The sequence below is a fragment of the Ailuropoda melanoleuca genome, chromosome X (genome assembly GCF_002007445.2).
Source record: "Ailuropoda melanoleuca isolate Jingjing chromosome X, ASM200744v2, whole genome shotgun sequence".
NCBI classification, from domain to species: domain Eukaryota; kingdom Metazoa; phylum Chordata; class Mammalia; order Carnivora; family Ursidae; genus Ailuropoda; species Ailuropoda melanoleuca.
In genome coordinates, this window is record NC_048238.1 from 84,048,040 (window position 1) to 84,056,399 (window position 8,360).

Below are 8,360 nucleotides of genomic sequence, written 5' to 3' on the forward strand. Positions count from 1 at the left end.
TCTTAAGCGGGCTCTAGACCCAGCGCAAGCCCAATGCAGGGCTTGATCTTACGATCCTGAGATCATGACCTGAGCTGAAATCAAACCACTGAGCCACCCAGGTGCTCCCTTATGATTTTCTTAATAACCTTTTCTTTAGGTTACTTTGTCTTAAGAATACAGTATATAATATGTATACTGTATAGAAGATGTGTTAACCGACTGTTCATGTTATCAGTGAGGCTTTTGGTCAGCAGTAGGCTATTAAGTTTTGGGGGAGTCAAAAGTTACATGCAGACTTTCCACAGCACAAAGTTGACACCCCTAACCCCTGTGTTGTTCAAGGGTCAACTGTAGTTATTAGATCCATAAGGAGAACTGTGTTAAGAACCCCGTATGTTACTACAGCACACATTTCTTTTAAGAAAATATTTTGGTAACTGTATTACAGTGTAATTGATTTTCTTTGTAACCCTATGTACTTGGTTTTATGCATTTAAAAACATTCTGAAAATGAACTTCATCAGACTGCCAAAGAATTCCATGGCACAAAAATGGTCAGGCATCCCTATACTGGCGTATAGTGACAGACGGTGGAACAAACAAGCTAGCGGGAGACTTTGGAAATAGTCTGGGTGACAAACGATGGCCCGTGGGGCACCTGGCTGGCTCAATTGGTAGAGCGTGAGTCTCTGGATCTTGGTGTTGTGAGTTTGAGCCCCACATTGGGTGTAGAAATTACTTAAAAAGAAAACCTTAAAAAAAAGAAAGAAAGAAAGAAAGAAAGAAAATGACCCAAAGTAAAGTAGTCCCCAGGATGTTGAATAAGGAGAAATAAAATCAAGAGATGATTGTGACAGTAACAGGACATGGTCTCCAGGTTTCTGTCTTGAGCAACTGGATGCTGGTGCCTTAGGTCTAGAGGGGAAATACACAAACAATAGGAAGCTTGAGCCCAATTTAATAACCATTTTTTAGCAGCAAAAGTTTAGTTACTGTAATCCCATCCAGTTTTTAAATTCAGGCTGTCATCCAGATAAGTTTTTTTCTTCATCCAGATAATTTTACGTTTAATTGAAGTGAGACCTCAGGCTTCCTAACCTAAAGCTTTACTGTTTATTTGAGAGCCAGTATTTTCTTTTTGGTGGCCCAAAGGAGCAGCAGATAAGCCTTTAGTTGCTAAATTATCATCATCATTATAACTTCCATTTACCTCAGGTTTAGGGTGTGATTGACACCGTGCTAAGAGCTTATATAAATCATCCTTTAAAAAAAAAGATTACATTTGTTTGAGAGAGAGAGAGAGCACAAGCTGGGGGAGGGTCAGAGGGAGAGGGAGAAGCAGACTCCCCATGGAGAAGGGAGCCCAATGTTGCAGGGCTCAATCCCAGGACCCTGAGATCATGACCTGAGCCGAAGGCAGATGCTTCAACAACTGAGCCACCCAGGTGCCCCTAAATCATCTTTTTTTTTTTTTGCCTTTTATCTTTTTAAAGATTATTTATTCATTTGAGAGAGAGAGAGAGAGCGCATGCGCAAATGGGGGGCGGGGCAGAGAGAGAAGTCATAGGAGACCCATGGAAGGCATGTAACAAAATGATTACAACAAAGATACATTGAGAACATGTAAGTTTAGGAAGCAGGTGTGTCTTCCTATTAATTTCAGGGAGAACATCAAGATTCAAGACAAGGCAAACCTCATCACGATGGTCACGGTGAGAAGGGTCAGCGTTAACCACCCGCAGACTGACTGAATTGCCCCCCACTCCCGTCGGCTTTTCCCTCATTTCCCCTCGGCTGTCTCCCCTTCTTCCCAGTTCTTTCTATATTCTCTTCTCTCATCCTTGCCTGCAGCTCTCCAAGCTTCTGAATCAGGGCCCACCTATACTGCAGGCTGGGCTGCTATGGGGGGGCCGCTGCTGAGGATTGACTCTAGGCACACAGGACTCACTAGCTTCCAAAGGGAGGGCCAAGGGCTCTCCTTTACCGGCAACGTGCTCCTTTTCCTCCTTTTGTTTTGTTTTGTTTTCCTGGTTGGCATTTTCCTTTTGTTTTGTTTTGTTTTCCTGGTTGGCATTTTCCGTATTGAGATTTTTTTCCTCTCTGTTCCTCTTTGGATGCCATTGGTCCTGGGCCTACCCTTGCGGTCTCCTCCTCCTGCTCCAATTCTTGCCAGGAAGGGACCTCTACGACACTTAGACCCACACACCAGCTCCCCCTCCGCCTCCTACTCTTCGGCCTGCGCACCCTCAGGGCCACCAGGAGTAGGTACCAAGGAGGGGAAATCATCTTTTTAATTCTTACAGCTTTATAGGGCACTCTTCGTTCTACCTGGTTTTCCTTCTACCTTGCACGCTACCCATTCGGAGTTTCTTTTGCTGGTTCTTCCTTATGTCCATTCCTTTCTAACATTGGAGAGCCCCAAGGTTCATTTTGGACTTCTTCTCTTTTCTATATACACTCCCTGCTTTGGCAATTTCATCCAATATCATGGCTCTAAATACTCTTGGTTGATGATACCCAAACATATGAAGCTCAATGAGGGCAGAGAGATTTTTTTTAACTTTTTATCTTGAAATAATCGGGGATCCATAAGAACTCCCCAAATTCTACAGAGAAGTCCTGCCCACCTTTCACTCAGCCTTCTCTAGCATCAGTGTCTTGCGTCACTAACATACAATGTCAAAACCAGAAAATTGACATTGGAACAATCCAGAGAGCTTACTCAGATTTCACCAGTTATGTACGCACTTGTGTGTGTGTGTGTGCATGCATGTGTAGTTCTATACTGTTTTATCCTATATGTCACTTTATGGGGCGGGGTGTGTGGTTCTATATAGCTTTATCCCATGTGTAACTTTGTGAAACTACCACCACGATAAAATACAGACCTGTACCATTACCACAAGCCTCCACGAGGGCAGGGTTTTTTTTTCCATTGGATTTGTTTGCTCCTGTACCCCCAGCCCCAAGATCCAAGCCCAACACATGGTAGGCGTGGGTGTCTGTTGAACTGAAAAGGGCATGAAATGAAGGCTGGCGGACTCTCAAGCCAGGACTACCCACGTTTGAATACCAGCAGTGCAACGCACTAGCCGTGTGACCTTGGATCCATCACTGAGCCTGTCTGTGCCTCAGTTCTCTCTTCTGGAAGAGGGGGAGCACTACTGTTACTTAACTCCTATCGCTGTGGCAAGGATTCGGAGTCACTGGCAAGACATGTTAAGCACCTAGGAAGCCCTGCATCCATATGCACCCGGCACATCATGGCAGCCAGCCCCGTGAACAGCAGCCATGACTACTTTCATTCCCTTGTATTGTAACAGGGCAGACAGCGCTAGGCACCAAATAAACTATCACAAGAATGTTGAAGGGGTGCTGATTGCCAGCTAAGGGGAGGAGGCGGCATTTGAATCCAGCCTTACAAGGGGAGTGGTGGTTTTATGGGCTGACTTGAGTTCCCCTAAAATTCAGATGTTGAAGCCCTAGCCCCCGGTACCTCAGAATGTGCCTATTTGAAGGTAGGGCCTTAACAGAGGTGATTAAGTTAAGATGAGGCTTGCCAGTGTGGGCCCTAGTCCAATCTGACTGGTGCCCTTATCAGAAGAGATTATGATACACAGACAGACAGCAGGGATGCTCAGAGACCATGTGGGGTCCCACAGGTGTCAGAAGGGACACGGACTATGAAAAGGCCCAGGATTTGCCCTCAGGTGCTCCTTGGTGCCCCCGAAAGGTGGGCCATATAGATGGGAGGTGAGGAAGGTGGCAAGGAGGGGAAAGAGTGGGTGGTGAGGTGGGCCAGGGCTTGAGGGGAGGAGAAACTTTTAGGACGTTTGAGTGAAGAGAAGGAGATAGAAGGGCCACGAGAGAAGGCGGTGAGCTTAAGAGCTGATCATTTTTGGTAGATCTTGGAGAAGATGGGAAGGAAAGAGGTTAAAGATGCAAGGAAGTGCAGGGATCATGTGTCCTGCGGGGGGCTTGGAAGACACGTGGGGGCAGGCTGAAGGGCATCAGGAGAGGTGCTTCCCTTGAAAAGGAGAACAGTCGTTTCCGGCAGTGGGAGGGAAGAAGAAAGCCATGAAGAGAGAATGTTTTTTGTAAATTTGGTTTTTAAATTCTGTAAATAATTTACGTGATTGCATCCTATGTAACCCTCCACTTCCTCTCCTAGGTGTTTCTCCAACAGGAAGAAGAACACATGTGCATCCAAAGGTACGTACTAAATTGCTTGTCGTAGAATTCTTTGTAACAGCCCCAAACTGGAAACTTTGTAACAGCCCCAAATCTATCACCATTGCGTATTTCCCAAGCGCTCCTACACAGGGGCGGTTCTCAAAGTGTGATCCATGGAAGGCTAGGGGGCAGTCCTTAAGACCCTTTCAGAGGGTCCGTGAGGTCAAAAGTATTTTTCTAATAATGCAAAGAAGTCACTTGCTTCTTTTCCTCTCACGCTCTCCCACGTGTACTGTGGAGTTTTCAAGAGGCTGCATGGCTCAGAATGACTTCCTTGCTCTGACAGACGATAGACTGTGTGCTCGTGTGTTTTAAATACTACTGTTGCAATTTCTAATACAGTATGTATCGGTAGATGTAATCCACACAAACAAAGGTCGTCCAGGGTCCGCAATGATCTTTAAGCATAAAGGAGTCTGAAGACTAAAACATTTGCCAACCATCCCTATCCAGCAATGGAAACGGACTCCAGCTACCCTTGGCGGCGTGGCCGATCCGGTAAACATGTGCAGGACCGCGGTACGAAGGAAGCCAGACAAAAGCACGCATACTGTATGGTGGCATTTACATGAAGACCCAAGCCCGGAGAACAGACTCTGTGCCATGAGAAGCCAGGATAGCGGTGATCCTTGCGGGCAGGGGATGCTGGTCATGTTCTGTGTCTCGCCCTGGGTGCTGTTTCCGTGGGTGTGTTCACTTTTAGCTGTACACTCTGGGTTTGTGCACTTTCCGTATGAGTGTTCTGTTTCAACGTGAAGCTCAAAGCACATCTAGCCAGGCCTTCAGACAAAACTGTAGATGACACAGTCTGCAGAGGACTTTCTGCCATCCCAGTCGGCCCCCGCCCCCTCATCGGCTCTTTCGTCCCCGTAGGTAATTTTTCTTAGTTGCTGATTTCTCCTTCCATTGTTTCTTTTGGAAAATATCTAGATATTTTCTTTTTTCCTTCAGATTTGTTTATTTATTTGAGAGAGGGAGAGAGAGTGAGCACAAACAGGGGGAGGGGCAGAAGGAGAGGGAAAGAGAGAATCTCAAGCAGACTCCCTGCTGAGCAGGGAGCCCGACCTGGAGCTCGATCCCATGACCCCGAGATCATGGCCTGAGCCAATACCAAGAGTCGGGCCGCTCAACTGACTGAGCCACCCATGTGCCCCCAAATATTTTCATTTTCATGTCATTTCAGATATTCATATATTTGTTTGACTAACCCCCACCCCTGCCTTCCTATGACAAAAGCAGCTTGGTACATACAAGAGAGAGCCTGTGAGGTGGACGGAAGGAGACCAAGGTGGCGCACAGCGGGTGGAGTGGAGTGCAGGAAATGAGGCCCACCAGCCTTCTCAGGGAGTAAAGGCATCTGGAGGAAGGGGAAAGGATGTGGAATTGATATGTGCATTCGCTCGAGAAGTCGGCCACCCTTACTGTGCACAGTAGTGGGATCGACGGTGGGATCGACGGTATTGTCATTTGCAGCACAGTGTGGCCCACTTGCTGAGAGGGATACATGGGATGCTGGGAGGGCACAGAGCATCATCTCCCCCAGCCTGGGCTGGAGAAGGTTGGGGAAAAGGTCTTCAGAGAAGTGACTGCTTGAGGGAAATCCTGATGAAGGAGCAGGAAGGGGCAGACAAGGGGAGTGAGGGATGGCTTTCCAGGAAGAGGGAACTCTCTATTTGCAAAGGTATAGAGACCCAGAGCAGGCATCCTGGGCCTGCCAGGGCAGGCCAGGAGTCTGAGTTTTATCCTGGAAGCCAACAATCTGCAACTTCTTCTTCTTCTTTTTTTCTTTAAAGATTTTTTATTCATTTATTTGACAGAGAGAGAGTACAAGCGGGGGGAGTAGCAGAGGGAGAGGGAGAAGCAGGCTCCCCGCTGAGCAGGGAGCCCGATGCGGGGCTTGATCCCAGGACCCTGAGATCATGACCTAAGCCAAAGGCAGACGCTTCACCAACTGAGCCACCCAGGAGCCCCTTCTTTTTTTTTTTTCAGTGTAATTTTTTTTTTAAAGATTTTATTTATTTATTTGAGAGAGAATGAGTGAGAGAGAAAGCAGGACAGGTCAGGGGCAGAAGAAGCAGACTCCCTGCTAAGCAGGGAGCCTGATCCAAGGCTCAATCCCAGGACCCTGAGACCATGACCTGAGTCAAAGGCAGACATTTAACCAACTGAGCCACCCAGGCCCTTCTCCCTTTTTTGACCCTACCCCCTTCCAGTCTCTTCTCAGAACAGCAGCCAGAGTGGTCCCGTTAAAAACCTGTCACATTGTGTCACTCATCTGCTGAAGTGGCTCTAAATGGCTCATCATCTCACTCTGGGTAAAACTGCAAGTCCTTGCAGTGACCTACAAGGGGCACGCACCGTCAGACCCTTCCATCCCTACCTCTGACCTCTCCAGCCGCTCTTGCCTTCAACTCACTCTGCTTCAGCCGTGCTGGCCAGTTACAATCCTTCTCAGGGCCTTTGCACTCGCTGTGCCCTCTACCCAGAAGCTTCTTCCATCAGTCTTTTTAAGTCTTCATTCACAGGTCACCTTCCCAGTGAGGCTTCCCCTAACCACGGTATCTGTCTACAGTGGCAACCCCTGCCCCCTACCCAGCATTCCCTACCCCTACTCCTACTTTGTCTTTCTCCATAGAACATATCTGACTGGCATATATTTTCTTTCTTTATTGTCTGACTCCCTCCCTAGAATGTAAATCCTGTGAGCTCTTGTGTTTTGTTCACTGCTGTCTTCCCTGAGCCTAGCCTCATGCCTCGCAGAAGGTTCTCAATAAACATTTGAAGAATGAATGAATGGAGTCTAACACAGCAACCAGCCAAAATACAAGAACAGGCTCCTTGGGGCAGTTTACGTCTTCATTGTTTGGCCTGGGCACTTCTTGCTCTGAGGGACCCCTGAAGCACTTCGGCCCAGCCAAGAAGGTTCCTCAGGGTGGCTTCAAAATGACTGCTGAAGGCAAATGGGAGCCACTGAACGCTTTGGAAGGGTAAGCGGCAATTATGGAAGTCTTTTAGAGAGATGCTATGCGCAGTTGTGTGGGGGGCAGATGGGGTGGAGGCAGGAGTGGAAACAAAGAGACCCACGGCGGGTGCCACAGCCCCAACGCCACCATGTTCTCTTTTGTTGCAGTTGCCTAGTGGTCCCCGAGTCTCTCCTTCCTACTGCTTGGAGACTTAGCTCCTGGCTTACTTGCACTCTCTCGAACACCACTGCTGTCATAATTCTTTTTTTTTTTTTTTTTTAGAGTTTATTTATTTGAGACACAGAGAGAGCACAAGTGGGGAGAAGTATGAGAGGGAGAGGGAGAAGCAGGCTCCCCGCTGAGCAGGGAGGCCAACACGGGACTCGATCCCAGGACCCCGGGATCATGACCTGAGCCAAAGGCAGCTGCTTAACTGACTGAGCCCCCCAGGCGCCCCAGTCATAAATCTTGAGGAGTGCTACATCTCTGCAGATGCTTCTAGCTCCTTGGCCTCCTCTCCTCCAGTGATCTTGTCCTCCCCACATTGCAGCCACTTGAGCCCTTGCCATACCTCTGACCTTGGCGTTATCCCGGTCTCGCCCTCCGTGCCGCTCTCCTCCTTGGCCCCCTCTGCACTAGCCCTGCGTGCCTCTCACCTAGCCTCGCCCCCATTCTCCTAGAGCCGTGCTGCTCGAAGTTGCATGTGTACACAAGTCGCCTGGGGATCTTGGCAGAACCCAGACTCGGAGTCTGCATTTGTGACAGCTTCCCGGGTGATGCGTGTGCTTCTGGGCAGTGGACCCATACTTTGAGTAGCAAGGGCCTAGACCAGAGGCTGGCAAACTTCTTCTGATGGTAAATAATTTAGGCTTTGCAGGCGACCTACGTCTGCTCCAACTCTTCAGCTGTGCTGTTGCAGCTAGACAATACATAAACCCAGGGGTGTGGCTGCATCCCAATAAAATTTTAGGTACAGAGGCTAAAGTATGAATTTCAGAGAATTTGTGGCTGTCACAAGCAATCCTTCTGACTTTTTTTCAACCATAAAAAAATGACAAAAACCATTCTTAGCTCACAGGCTGAACGCAAATAGGCAGTGGCTGGGTGTGGTCCACAGTTGGCCAGCCCGTGGCCTGGATGATAGTGTCAAGCCTCTCCTCTGTCCTCAGACCTGCAGTCCTT

At 48.2% G+C, this 8,360-nt stretch overlaps 1 pseudogene; it reads right to left on the reverse strand.

Annotated features, from left to right (window-relative positions):
• Nucleotides 1-1,457: 1,457 nt before the first annotated feature.
• On the reverse strand, nucleotides 1,458-2,342 carry LOC117797385 (annotated as a pseudogene).
• Nucleotides 2,343-8,360: the final 6,018 nt, after the last annotated feature.